The sequence below is a fragment of the Ascaphus truei genome, chromosome 1 (genome assembly GCF_040206685.1).
Source record: "Ascaphus truei isolate aAscTru1 chromosome 1, aAscTru1.hap1, whole genome shotgun sequence".
NCBI lineage: Eukaryota > Metazoa > Chordata > Amphibia > Anura > Ascaphidae > Ascaphus > Ascaphus truei.
The window spans coordinates 469,038,440-469,052,395 of NC_134483.1; the positions used below are offsets into that span (position 1 = coordinate 469,038,440).

At 43.6% G+C, this 13,956-nt stretch overlaps 1 protein-coding gene across 6 annotated transcripts in view; it reads left to right on the plus strand.

The window, feature by feature from the left end:
• Positions 1 to 329: 329 nt before the first annotated feature.
• TEC (tec protein tyrosine kinase) overlaps positions 330 to 13,956 on the plus strand; it is a 143,567-nt gene continuing 129,940 nt past the window's right edge. The window contains exons 1-2 of one of the 6 annotated variants that reach the window (XM_075566881.1): positions 363 to 484; positions 6,200 to 6,391. The gene's annotated coding sequence lies outside the window, so the exon portion shown is untranslated. Of the gene's footprint in view, positions 485 to 2,225; positions 2,363 to 2,460; positions 2,582 to 6,199; positions 6,392 to 13,956 lie in introns of those variants that run through there. The other 5 variants (XM_075566873.1, XM_075566864.1, XM_075566910.1 and 2 more) reach the window with 5 other exon arrangements.

The following is a 13,956-nucleotide window of genomic DNA, read 5'->3' on the forward strand; positions in this document are numbered from 1 at the left end:
CTACAGTACATACGGAACTCAGGAGAATCAAAGATTCCCTCTTTCACCCTCTGTCAAATATAACTCTGGCAAAGCGATGTGTTTATGCCCCATTTAGTAATAATGGGTTAAGAAAATTGCTAACCAAGCTCCTTTAAATGGAGGTAAATCTGTGTGGCTGACCTGGCTCCTGAGGGTTACCGTTATGAGTGCTGCGGGGGAGGGGGGGGAGGTGGGGGACGGGGGGGGGGGGGGGTCGTTGACACACAGGAAATGTAGAAATATGAAGGCAAGAGAATCACATCTTGACGAATGGCATTATCATAACACCGCAACTTTGTATCTTGCTTTGCATATTGCCTTTGCAAGCAGAGCAGCACTGGAGTATTGTGCAAAGGTACTTTAAGGAAGTGTTTCAGTGAGTAAAAGCGCTGATTATCAAAACAAAGACACTGAAGCAGAGGAGCCCATTCCAAATCCTAGTGTCAACTCCGCATGATCTTCGGTAAGTTACTTTATCTCCTGGGCAATAGCCATTAAACATAGATATCAAATTGATGATAACCTTGTCAGGCGGGAAGTGTGTCTACAGAGTTATAAGCACAGCGCAGTGTACCACATGCTATATTGTATTTGCGAAGGATTCCAGTGGGAAAAAAGTGCTATATGAAGTTGTTGTTATTATTACTGTATTATTATTATTATTATTATTATTAATAGGGTCACACATATAATCCATGATCATTTATCCTGTAGGGCACAGGCAGGATACCAGCTATACAAGGTATACCAGCGGTGCGCAAACTGAGGGGCTAGATTTTTTTGGGGGGGGTGGGGGTCGCTCTGAGGAGAGCAGGGAGGGGGGGCGCCGCAAATAAAGTTTGCGCGCCCCTGAGCTATACTTTGATGCAGCAAAACTGGCAAAGATTTATACACTTACTGTATAGCTCCCCTCTGTTTTTAAACAAAACAGGAAATCTTCAAAAAATGTCATCATCATTCTAGCAGAAATTCTAGCACAAATATAACTGAAATCTTACAAAAAAAAAAAAGTTTAAAGCAGTAATAACCCATTATTGTGTTTTTTTTTTTTTAATTATTACCTGTACTTGAGGTGCTTCCAGAGCCAATCTGCAGTATCCGCCTTGGGGATATCTTGGGAATTGATTCAGATAACGCTGTCCCAAAAAATAGTAACAAGCAAAAAATCCAAGCAGCGTGGAAAGGATTGTTGTATTAAACCCCTTACCCCAGTTGGACCACTGCTTATAAAAATATTATTGGTAGCCATGTACTGTTATCACGCCCCCGCTACTGTATCCTGTACTGCTCTTACATACACACATAGAAAAATGATCAAGTAGGTGGCATTGTTGCATTAAACACAGTGTATGTTAGTGCTGTAAATGTATAGAGGAAATGCAGTCATAATAAGAAATGCCATGAAGGTATAATGTTTTCTATTTGTATCTGCCTGCATGATAAGTTACCTGTTAAAGTCTGATCATTGTATGGGGGCTGCCATTGTTTTCCTACCATCTACCCATTTACGCACATCAGTTGCCCGATCGACTTTTCCGTGTTGTCAAAAGAAAAAGTGAGAATTGCCCAGTGTCACGCTGCAGGTGCCCAGCTCCAACACACTTCCGGCTACACAGAAAGTGCAGAGTACTTTTAAAGAGCTAGGAGCGGGAGCGCTGGCGCTCATGCGCGGTGACGTCACCCTCCCTGCTCGGCCGGGAGATTTGTCCCCGGTTTGTTGCACGTGCTGGGGGGGGGGGGGGGCGATACGGGGGGGGGCGCAGCCATGATGTCACAGAGCAGGTTCACCCTCATTGGACGAACCGCTCACGTGACGCGCGAGTGAGAGGCAAATTCAATGTTGCTTGCTTCGGCAAGCAGCTAAGCGCCGAGCAGACGCAGGTGCTCGCTCACGCTGGCCGCGATGAAACACGTTGCAGCAATGTGTGTGGCTCGCGCTGCGCCACCCTGGCCGCAGCCTTAAACATCGTGTGCCATCAATGAATCAGTATGTTGAGATCTACAGTAAACATACAGACACAAGAAAGAAGCAAAACCTAATATATCACTGTGCCATTGGTTAGAAGCAATGTTTGTGGGGCATCTGATTGTACTCCTATCACAGATAGCTGACCGCTGTACAATTGCTACACCTCTGAGAACTTTTTTCCTTTGATCTGAAACGTAGAGGGTGTGAGTCAAGCTTTGTGTCGTCATCTTGATGCCTTTATTTCCCCCCTCTGCCACAAGCATACACACTTCCGCAGCAGCAACTGAAATAGCTGCCGCAGTGTGTAACTTGTGAGTCTGCAGCGTGTGCACCTGCAGCCCAGCTGGCAGCAATACAGAAGCACAAGTCAAGGTACAGTATGATCACTCCCCCAACCATTCCTTATTGCAGGAAGTGGGATACCTGCTGCTGGAGGGGGGCGTTGAATCCTGGGTGTTTCTCCTACGGTGTAGGGAGGGAACAAGTGCCAGTAAGGGAAGCAATTGCAGTGCCAGCCAGCTCTTGTCAACAAGCTATTCCCTTGCAAGAGCAGGGAGTGCGGGAGTGTACAGAAGACAGAGCTTCTTGGGGGTGAGTGCACTTATTGGGAGTGCTGTGTCAAGGGAAACCTGGGAAACCTTTTTGCATCAATGTACTGTACAGTACCAAAATCTTTGTGTCACGTTTTGCGCCGTGTGTCAGTTTGTGACTTGGGGATTGTCAATAGAAGGCGTTAGGGAGGAGTTACATGTCACACAGAATATAATAAGGTAAATCAAACTCTGCGTTTCAGCACCTTACTGTTTCTAGTATTTGCGTCCCAAAAAAAATCAGCGCGGTTGGGGGTGGCGGGAACTTTTCTGGCTAACAATATTAATGTAAGAAAAACTTTCTTACTTTTGATGCAAAAAAACAAAAAATTCTTGGAACAAACGCGTCAGAACAAACTTGGATTTTGCATTTTCTTTACTAAGTCTGCACGGATCGGCATTGTTTTGCTTATTCACTTACTTTAGGAGATCTCTTTTTGTCCTTTCCAATAGTTTTTCAATCCAATGGAGGTATACAAGCTTTGGAAATATTAAGTGTCTTAATATTGAAGTGAATGGGAGGTTAAAATGGAGCTCTCCCCAGAGCCTACTGCAATCTAAAGGAGATTTTTTCCCCCCTCCAAATAGCAGGACATGCTTAGTGGGCAAGGTACTGACATTATACGAGTTGAACTCATTCATATAGACTTCTAGTGGGATTGCTGCTTCATTTAACGTACCAACGTTGTCAAATAGTGATTTATCCCCTTCCATGGGACGGGACATCTCACCGCCGGCATCTCACTGCTACCATTTAGCCGCTGCCGGACATATCGCCACTAAGGTATGTGCATTAGCCTTAGTAATAGGGGTTACCTTTAGGGGTTTTAGTGTCAGGGGTTATGCTTTTTAGGGTAACGGGTAAGGTTAAGATAAGGAATTAAGCTTTGGGGTTTTAAGGTAAGGGGTCCAATTAGGGGTTTTAGTGCAAGAGGTTAAGGTTAGGGGTTTTAAGGTAAGGGGTTAACGGGTAAGGAGTTAAGGATAGGGGTTTTTAGGGTAAGGGGCTTACCTTTGCAGTGAAACGGGCGATGGCTAAATATCCCCATGGCGGGGTGGCTGCGGCGGGTGTCTATGCATCAAGTCAAAAGTGGTGTAATCAATGCGATTCAGCTCCAGAGACCCGATGCTACAATAATATGTTATCAAAATAAAATTAAAGCAGCTTCATTACCTTAGCGGCTAACCGCTACGGCAATTAAGAGGTTAAGGCAGACTACCAGGTTTTTTGGGGTTAGAGGGATTGGGTGAAGGGAATACTTGGCCCAGGGTGGGTGGTTAGGTCTACCGTGAAAGTTCGCGGGAGGAGTTAACCCCCCTGCTGCCCACCTGGTAGGCCTAACCACCCACCCTGGGCCAAGCACCCCCTTCACCCAATCCCTCTACCCCCAATAAACATTAAAATACCTACTACCTACAAATACACAAACCCCCAACCCCCTGTACCCCCAACAACCCCCCGACATATACAGTATAGTAATGGGCAAAATTACTATTATCCAGATATGGATAATAGTGCATTTGCCCACTAAAAATAAAACATTAGCCAGCAGCATAAAGTAAATAAAACTATGTTCGTCTAACCGCCCAAATCAAAAGCACAGAAGGTCTGCATATTGCCCCCCTCCCTAGGTGTACATGGGACACAACCTGTCCATTAGAGAGAGAGGTCTGTCCGGTTCCATCCGTCATGCGCAGGTTGTTATGCCCGTTTCTGCGCATGTGCAGGCCGCAGGTGGTGCTGGGCGCGTCTGCGCATGCGCACAGTTTGTTTCCCTTTTCTGCACATGTGCGAGCGGTGCTGGTCACTGCTGCGCATGCGCGAGCATTGCCAGCTGCTGCTGCTGCTGCACATGCACACAGCAATGGCCGCTTTTGTGCATGCGCGCGGACATGGCCACTTCGATGGGCGCTTCTGGGCATGCACTGCTGACGGCCACTTCTACTCCTGATATTCACATCAATGGGCATGCGCGGGCATTGATAATGACTGGTGCGCAGGCCGATTCTGCACATGCGCAGCAGTCCCTCACTTCGTTACAATTTTCATCCCCATACAAACTTTTTTTCCATATGAGATTTATTTAGGTGCCATTGCCAGCCCAGAAGTTTCACTTAAAAAAAAATCACGATATTCTTAATAGGAGAGCTCCATTTCAACCTCCTGGATACTTATCTGTCAAATGCTTACAGCTGCTGAACAAAGCATCAGATGTAGGGATGCTTAAAGGAATCAATGCATCTATGTCAAGCATTTATTTATTCCTCTGCTCTGTCCTGCCACTTTTTTGAGGCCATGATATGCATCCACCATACTTTAATAAAATAAGGATTTGGACAAGTTTGGCAAAGATCAGTACACAATGTATAGTTTAAAAAAAATTATTCTCTGGAGAAGGCTTGACTTCTTATCTGAACCTTTTTCATACTATTAAGGTATTTCAAAGTGCCTCCTGTGTTCCTGCTCTCATTCCCGTCTTCCTGACTATATACATTGAGTTCATTCAATTGTATGTGTATCTTTATGTATATACTGTAGCGCTCACAGCTGTACTTAGGCTGCGGTCCCAGTCACTGCCACAGCGCACGGCTCGGCGTGCGCTGTGCGTGTAAGCAGCGCCCCGCAATGGGGGAGGGCCCAGTACGCACCTTCACGCTGAAGGTGCAGCCGCGCCATAGTGCAAGGTTTTTTAAACTCAATGAAATTGAGTTTCAAACTTGCGACGGAGGCGTGGCCACGCCCCCACCGGCGGTTCACCCAATGAGGGCGAACCTGACGCGTGACGTGATAGCCACGCCCCCGCAAATCCCCGAGCATGCCCCCTCCCGTCGCAAGCTCCCTCTCTCCCTGTCAGACCGCAGATCGCGGATAGCGCTGTGCACGCGCCCCCCCCCCCCCCCCCCCGGGCACGCGTGTCACAGTTATGACTGGGACCGCAGCCTTAGCGCATTACAAGAGAGACAATACAGTACAGGGAATTACAGTGCAATAAATGCAACAACTAAGATCAGACTATAGGAAAGGAAATCCCTGCCCCGGGAGCCTGGAATGTAGGTGGTATGATGTGAAATTTACGGAGATAGCAGGTGAGGGAATAAGTGCAATTGTCCTGATAATTTTGTGATGCAAACCATGCAATAGTTTACTTGCTGTTCTTTGTTAAACCTGTTGTTAAACCTGTATGTTTATGTCCTTGCTCCAATGATCTATGACATCTCCTTTCTCTATGGATTACCGCTCTCACTATGCAGATTAATATAGTGCTGCTATTCGACACATACTGTTACATTGTTCAGCTATTTTTAGGTGATCAAATATGATAACTCCACAGCTCTTCTCTTGGTTTGGTAGATGTAAATTCAAGCTTGTGTCCATCTTCATTATGTAGTTACTTCCTAGTTTTCTGGACAAAGCACCACTGTTCATATATACCTCCCCCAACCTAAATTACTTGCATAGAACACATTGTCGATGTCAATGTTTGACTATGTTGCCATTGTGTATGACAAATACTCATCTGAATAGTTAACACTACTGTTTGTAGAGGCATTTCTGCTGCTATTTCCTGTTATTGTGCACATATAAAAGATATAACTTTGACATTTTTACAAAAAATAGATACCGTAGTAGCCCTTGCCCAGTAAATCCAGGATACTGGGGGAAGGGGGGAAGGGATGGAGACCCTCGCATCAGCCTGTAATATATGGTAGAGTGAAGTCAACAACGGTGCAATAAGGGGAGGGAACAGAATTATTACTAGAAGACAAAGACACCCTATGGACAGCACTCGTTGTGTGTGATAATGTAATGGTGAGTAACTTAAAATTATAATACTTTATTAATGCTAGTTAAAATTAGTTTCAAAAGCGTTGAAATCAATGGACAACTGACAATGGTAACAAAACACATAAAACAGACAAAAATCCACAATACTAAAACTGAGACCTAGGGGGAGGGAGAAGATCTAACCTATCTGCTAATTAGCAGAGAGAGGCTCACATAAACAAAATAGTTAACCCCCTAGTTCAGCAATGATAAAGTTAAAAGGCCTGTAAAATAGATACAGGTGACGGTGGACTGACCATGCGCATGTATATACTGAAATGCTATGCAAAGTATATAACAGATGAGTGAGAACTCACTAATGCTTAGAATCATATAGCAATAGAAAGTTACAATGGTCTAATATGTCTGGTCTAAAGGACCCCTAAATAGAGGGTTTAAACAAGCCTAACAATACACAGAATAGTTATCAAGATTGTTGTGAGTAGTGTGCACAAGAGCTCACAAAGTGTGATACTTAGCTCTGGGGCACGGATCTAGTCCGTATCCAGATATATTCCCCCGCCAACCTTATCAGGAAATGGTTGCTTGAAGCCAGTCATGAATGGCAACATCAGTACTTTGCATGTACTGCTTCACAGTAGTGACAATGGTTGCCTCATTTATGAATGGCTCTGCTAGTTGCCATTTTCCTATATAAAAGGATGGGAGGAAATGAAATCTTGATTTGTTTAGAAATGGAGGAGTTCTGAACTTAAAGTTCTTAAACGTCTGCGTTTACCTATTGCAAAGGTACTGTATCTAGAAAAGTAAAAATACTTTCAAGAGCCAGCTTAAAAGACTTGTTAAAAATTCTTTTAAATGAAGTATCACTGGCTACATTTGATCTCCAGTATATATGTCTTCTCCATTTTGGCTTTATTTTTGTTAAAAAAATCATGACACAGTGTAATATGTCATGTGTTGTTGTTCATCTGAGGTTGTATTTACCTAATTTTAAGACCTGCTAAGGAATAGATGATTGTTATTATGTCCTGATATGTAAAACTATAGAATTCAAAGAGGGTGTACTTTCTTTTCCACACAACTGTAAATACTACAGTGTATCTGTTTTTTTTCTCTAATAAGTAAGAGTTACTATATTTAGTGAAATCATTTGGAAAAGCATTAGAAGCCTCTACTACTCTCTCTGCCCTCATAACCGTCCCTTACATCAGGGGTGCGCAAACTTTTCAGTCTGCGCTCCTCGGCTTGCTCTCTACCCCTGCTCGCCCCCCCCCCATACCTTGTCTCCGGCGTCAAACGACACAGCGGGGTCATGTGACGTTGCCATGGTAACACGATGTCACGTGACCCGCGGCGTCATATGACATCGTGTTGCCAAGGCGATGCATTGCCCGAAGCCATCGGAGACAGGTAAGGGAACTTACAGAGGCATCTCGTGCTACCCCGGCATTTAATTTAAATGCTTTGGGGAAGAGCGCAGGGCCTCTGTAAGTGCCGCGCCCCCCAGCCAGAAAATCTCGTGCCCCCCAGTTTGCGCAACCCTGCCTTTCATAGCTCTTCACTGCTAGTTGCTTTGGTACAAAAACTCCTAACTAACTAACTAACTTCCTTTTTCTGTACAGGATTGGAACCGGGTGTCCTCCAGAGCTGAAATGCACTCTTTTCTGCTCAGGGGGGTCCCGGGTTCCAAAACACTTACTGTTGAAGTTACAGTACCAGTAAACTTCCTGGTTTTTAAAGGGGATTTAAATGGCCATCCAATTGGAAGCCACAACTACTGATATTGCAGATTCCTATTGGCCCTAAATATATCAGCCATTTTGTTTCACCTGCTGGAGATTTAAACCCAGTAAGTTCACCGTTATGCATTGCGGGGAGAGTGGGCGTTTGGCTCAGGGGCACTGTAAAAAATAGGGGCTGTCACGGGAGACCAGGACAATTTACACCGGGATCGCATACAACAGACAGAACAAAGGAGTTAAATTAAACCGGTTTATTCTGACAGGAGTCATCAGACGCAACACAAAACCCAACTACAGCACAACTCCACAAAAACAAGGTTACGGGGGAATCCTAGTCAGCTAGGTGCCGGGGGCCGCTTCTATAGGCTTACCCAGATCAGCTTCCACTTTCCACAGAGTCCTGGTTCTTTGATACCATTAGGGATGCTATTCGCAAGATAGCCCCTTTGAATGTCTCTCGTCTATCCGAGCGAAACTTGTTCTCGGTGTGTCCAGTGCAAACCTTGGAGATACATCTGCTGCATAAGGACCAGAATAGTCTCTGAGCTGAAAATGGCAGGTCTTTACATAGTTTCCCCGTCTCCATAGGAAAGCATGGAAAACGTGGTGCTGAGCAATCACAGTGCAGAAGCTACACGCCGGCCATTAACCGAATGAGGGCTAGTCTGTGATGGACCAAACTGGGCCGTGATTGTGCTTCTAAGATAGCCCACAGGGCGGGCTTAGGAGTGGAAAATTTGAACTGACCAATGTGAATATTGCTGACAGGGCTCACACCGAGCAATGGTTCCCAGAGCCAGTCCCGATATCTCCCGCCAAGATAGGCGCCCCAGAGTCTGGGCTGACCAACGGCTTCGCTCCTAGAGGCATTGTTCCCCAGACCTGAGTCAGCACCCCTCCCCACTCCTAACAATGTCCGAAGCACTTCACCTCCCACATTTGTATAACAGACCCAGATTTCTTTGTGTGCAGGCTGGCTGAATGAATTACCAACCCTGTACACAAAGGAGCAATGGCAAGGCCTAACCTTTAATATCAAAGCCACATTGCCCCATTCGTCAGAGGGGCTAAAATAAATTTGAGTAGGAAGAACTTCTCTTCTAAAGCACGTTGCTTCAAATCCGTTCCACGAGTGCTGATGTGTGAATTGGGAAGTTTCAATAAGAGGAGTTACCAGCTGCCCATATTACAGTGGAATGTACTGTATCAAACGGTTCGCCTCCTTTCATCATTCTTTTAATATTTCATTTTCTATATAAAAATAAATATCCACTAGATCTGATGTGGCACAATCCTGCTTAGTTAGCAATTCACACGAGATGTAAGAAACTTGATTTACAAACTTTTTACATTTGATGCAGCTTGGAGAAGAAAATGGTACAGTCTGTTTACGTAAACTTTGTTGAGCTTTAGTACCTACTGTAGATCATTTAGTGGGTTTATGTCTAAGAATGCTGCAATCTGTGGTGGTGGCATATACTGTATATTGAACCTGGTTAATCGTGATTATTATTATTATCTCTTCAGTGATTATTCTATTATCGCTGCACTATTAAAACAACAATAAAATCACTAATACTCACCCATGAAGGCAAAAACTATTTACAGTGAGCAAAGTGCAAGTCAATAAACCTTGAAACCTTCACACAAAAAATGCCAAATAGTCTCTTTGATTATTTCTGGCAGTGTCAGTTTCTGAAAAGGAATAATAGCTGGAAAGCCCCAAGGACTAAACCCACATTCTCCATAAGCTCTCATTTACCCGTGTCTTTGTTTAGCAGTTGAGCTTTTTACAAGGTATTCAGTAGTGAAAGGTTCTTGTTCTCTGTGTTTTTAATTGCTTTATTATGAGACTGGAGTTCGGAAACTTATATTGTTTATGTAGCCCTTTTACCCCTGGGGTAAGGAGACTACCTTTGCTGCTGTCACCTGTTTGGCTACCAAAAGGTCTGAGCCTCCGCCACTGGGAGCCTGGGGTATACTTATCGTCTCGGTGCAGCACCTCCACCGGCGAGGGATCCCATCGTAGTGGGAGGAGCCCCTCACCGGAACCAATATACACAATAATTACACACAGGTATATTATAACAGTGTTTACTAAGGACATACTGTATGAATATATAATATATATAGATATATATATATATCTATATATATATATCATCTAACATAACACGGCCCTGCAAGGCCTTCCCCAACCAATAACACCTCTCGGATGGAACCCCCAAAATCCTGGAGTGCCTGGGCACTTAACCCCTAGTGTCCACAACCAAGTCCCTCCCCAAAGAGCATGTGTGGGATAGCGCTTCCATTAATGTGTTGGGGCCCGTTGGTGCACGTGAGTAATACCTCCCTGGTCTCCATCCAGACCAGGTTAACAAGCAAAGAACTCCGTGGATACGCGTTGTGATTCTGTACCGCGCTCCACCGGTTCCTCTGTTGTGATGATCCTTAGGCCGATGCCTCTGGAGGGGCCTCCCGCTGGATTGTACCCCTATAATAGAGTCTCTGATACTGTGGCATTATTCTGCTCACAGGCCTCAGGCCACACATCACCGTTAGATGCAATGTCCTGCTGCTGATGTCCCTCACTGAAACACTACTGGGGAAGGGTCCCTATCTCAAGGCCTTTCCCTGCAGCATACACCATCTACAGTGAATCGGGGGTCTATCTTGGACCTAGGGGGGGAATCTGGCTTAGTCCAGTGGAGGATCCAGGGCAGGAAGGGAGCAGCATCATCAGGAACACCCAGAAAAAAATACAAAACTCATCATAGTGTAGTATGAAAAATAAATGTCAATATGTGAAACTTGGCTCTTTAAATAACCTACTTACAGAATGTAAGATATATAAGAGCAGGTTTGTAATTGTGATGGATCTTTGGACACCTCAGGTTATGGGTTGCAGCAAGCAGCAGCATACATCAGATAGGGGTGGTGTCAGGCAAGATGGTGTTTTCACTCTGGCAGCAGCTTCCAATCAGTCATATGCAGTCATACAAAGATAAGGGAAACAATAGTGCTTTACCAAAATAACACAGAGTTTTATCGTGAAGACGAGCAGGAAATGTACTCACAATATAATAAATGAGCACATTCACATCATGGTATCTTTAGGAACCAGGGTATTGGATCGGCCGGTGGAGAAATCCCTCACTTCACTCCGCTTCCTTGTCCTCCACGAGGGTGCCCCCTCGTCCGGTGCCAGATGGATGGCGTCTGTCGTCACTTCCTGGCCTGGCGGTGACGACTTCCGGTGAGCGTAAGTAGAGCGGAGAGTAGGGGGAACGCCGGTCCAAGACTATGCCTCCGTGAATACAGCAGAAAGACAGTTCCCAAACGGTAGATACAGCTGGGCTCTGCTAACTGTCTGCAGATTTCTTTAGCTCAACGCGTTTCACTGCATGCCGCAGCTTCCTCAGGAGCAATGATAATGTCCCCTACTGGGTGCTATTTAAATAGCCCATTCAATTAGGGCAATTGGTAATGCAATCATATATAATTGACACAAGATGATTAACATCATTACACACAGAGTCTCCCAAGCTGGGTACATAATCTCTGTGATCCAAAAAACGACGCATAAAATACTTTAATACAATTTATTTAAAAAGAACATAGAACAGAATATATACTAAAATAAAAAATTAAATACTAAAATTAATGGGTAGTCGTTAGGTCGAGATGCTTAATGGAAGGTAGAGAGAGAGAAAGAGACATATGTTAGTTGATCATAAACACAAAATATGATTAACTTAAATAAAAACATATAAAAGTTATACAATGAGAAATCCAAACTGGAAATGTAGTATATATTCTGTTCTATGTTCTTTTTAAATAAATTGTATTAAAGTATTTTATGCGTCGTTTTTTGGATCACAGAGATTATGTACCCAGCTTGGGAGACTCTGTGTGTAATGATGTTAATCATCTTGTGTCAATTATATATGATTGCATTACCAATTGCCCTAATTGAATGGGCTATTTAAATAGCACCCAGTAGGGGACATTATCATTGCTCCTGAGGAAGCTGCGGCATGCAGTGAAACGCGTTGAGCTAAAGAAATCTGCAGACAGTTAGCAGAGCCCAGCTGTATCTACCGTTTGGGAACTGTCTTTCTGCTGTATTCACGGAGGCATAGTCTTGGACCGGCGTTCCCCCTACTCTCCGCTCTACTTACGCTCACCGGAAGTCGTCACCGCCAGGCCAGGAAGTGACGACAGACGCCATCCATCTGGCACCGGACGAGGGGGCACCCTCGTGGAGGACAAGGAAGCGGAGTGAAGTGAGGGATTTCTCCACCGGCCGATCCAATACCCTGGTTCCTAAAGATACCATGATGTGAATGTGCTCATTTATTATATTGTGAGTACATTTCCTGCTCGTCTTCACGATAAAACTCTGTGTTATTTTGGTAAAGCACTATTGTTTCCCTTATCTTTGTATGACTGCATATGACTGATTGGAAGCTGCTGCCAGAGTGAAAACACCATCTTGCCTGACACCACCCCTATCTGATGTATGCTGCTGCTTGCTGCAACCCATAACCTGAGGTGTCCAAAGATCCATCACAATTACAAACCTGCTCTTATATATCTTACATTCTGTAAGTAGGTTATTTAAAGAGCCAAGTTTCACATATTGACATTTATTTTTCATACTACACTATGATGAGTTTTGTATTTTTTTCTGGGTGTTCCTGATGATGCTGCTCCCTTCCTGCCCTGGATCCTAAACTGTTGTAAGGGAATCAGTGCATATTCCCTGGAAGGTTGAGAGAATTCGTCAGTTTCACAAACTTTTAATTTTATTTTTTTGAGCACTTTTATAGTTGTTAAGCGCCTTTCCAAGTCACTGGGTTTCACATTGTTTCTCTGCACTTGATTTGGTGGCTGCTGTACACTATTGTTTTTTATATTATACACTGTTATTATCTATTTTTGATATTATGGAAGTTGTTTCACCAAATATATTTGCTAAAAGGCAAAATAGACACTTATTATTCACAGATACTAATATAACCCACACAGTAGTGAAAGATGATTTTTTAGATGAAGAATTTATTAAACTAGAGAGGTTACTTATTAAAGATACTAGAAGATGGATAGACCTCAAATTTCTAAACAGATATATGGATTGCAAACGTATCCCGAGAGGCCTTAGATTCACCAAAAAACCCTCGTCCAATTTGGACGACGAGGATTTTGTGAATAAATGGTATGAGACCATAGACAACTGCTCCTTTAACCTTATGACATCACTGGTAAACCAACATAAAAAACATATTAAGAAAATTGATGAGGAGGTTACTATAATAGAGGAGAGGTTAGCCCATATGGAAGATACCATTGAATTTAAAACTAAAGACCGGGAATTAAAAAAGAAAATTGATAGACTTGAACAAGATCTTATTACAAGTAAAACTAATAAATTTAAAAGGGATGAAGAAGATTACCTTAGAGGGGAACAGAGGGATTGGAAGAAAAAGAAAAATTATCAAACATTAAGTAGACCAGAGGATAGACAAGTCAGGGAAACCCATACCACTTTGGAAAAACATAGTATTAAACAATATCCTGACAAGCGTCATTTCATTCCTAAAACACCTAGGAGAGATAATTATGATTCTAAACCTTTGTATTATGGTCCTAGAAATGATCCTTTACCGAGACAAAATTTTAATCATAACAGAGATCAAAAGGAAAAAGAGCCATACAAAGAGAGAGAATATTTTAATGAGAGAACATCTTTTAGAGAGAGAGAACAAGCGTCAGAAAGGGAGAGACGCAGGGAGAGAGACATAGTGAAAGAGAGAGAACTAAGAAGAGAGAGAGAGTATAAGG